This window comes from Chelonia mydas, chromosome 4 (genome assembly GCF_015237465.2).
Source record: "Chelonia mydas isolate rCheMyd1 chromosome 4, rCheMyd1.pri.v2, whole genome shotgun sequence".
Classification (NCBI taxonomy): domain Eukaryota; kingdom Metazoa; phylum Chordata; order Testudines; family Cheloniidae; genus Chelonia; species Chelonia mydas.
The window spans coordinates 137,133,353-137,134,024 of record NC_057852.1 but is presented as its reverse complement, the minus strand read 5'-3'; positions in this window follow the sequence as shown (position 1 = coordinate 137,134,024).

The window sequence follows — 672 nt, the reverse complement described above, 5'->3', positions numbered from 1 at the left end:
CCGAGGAGTTACACAACAAACACACCCGATTGAAAAGAGGGGGGTTAGAATCGACCCCCCCCTCTTTAAGCAGCGGAGTGGATTTCGAACCCAAAGACAAGGTCCAAGAACCCAGCGCTCGGTGTGCGCTAAATTCGGTGTGACTCGGCTTTTGGAACTGTCCCTCAAACGAAACACCCCTTCCTGCAAAGCGGAGCGAAGAAGAGTTGTGTGTGTGTGTTTGTGTGTTGGGGAAGGAGAGGGGGGCTTAGCCAATGGAGGAGCTGGAAGCCCCTGTGGCCGCAGCCCTGCCAAGTTTGCGTTGCTTCTTCTGCAAAGGCTCCAGTCCAGTTTTTTCAGGAGATCTCTCTCCCCATGTGCCCCCCTCCCCAACCTTAGGGCAGGTGAGTTGTCCAATCAGATGGTCCTTGCCAGGTACCAGTCTTATTTGTACTGCTCTCCGGCGAGCCAGCCCGGATTTGTGTACCGGGGTGTGAGTGTGCGTCTTGCGGGAGCGAGAGCCCCCCCCCTCAAAGCAACCAGCCTGCCTGCGGGACTCTGCTCTCCTCTCTGCAAGGGGCAAGTCTGCCTGGATCACAGCTCCCCTGGCTGCTTTCACCTCGCCGGGAAAGACACGCTTACCTGCTTGCACTTCTTCTGGGCTGGGGGGCGGGTGGGTGGGAGGGAGGGGGG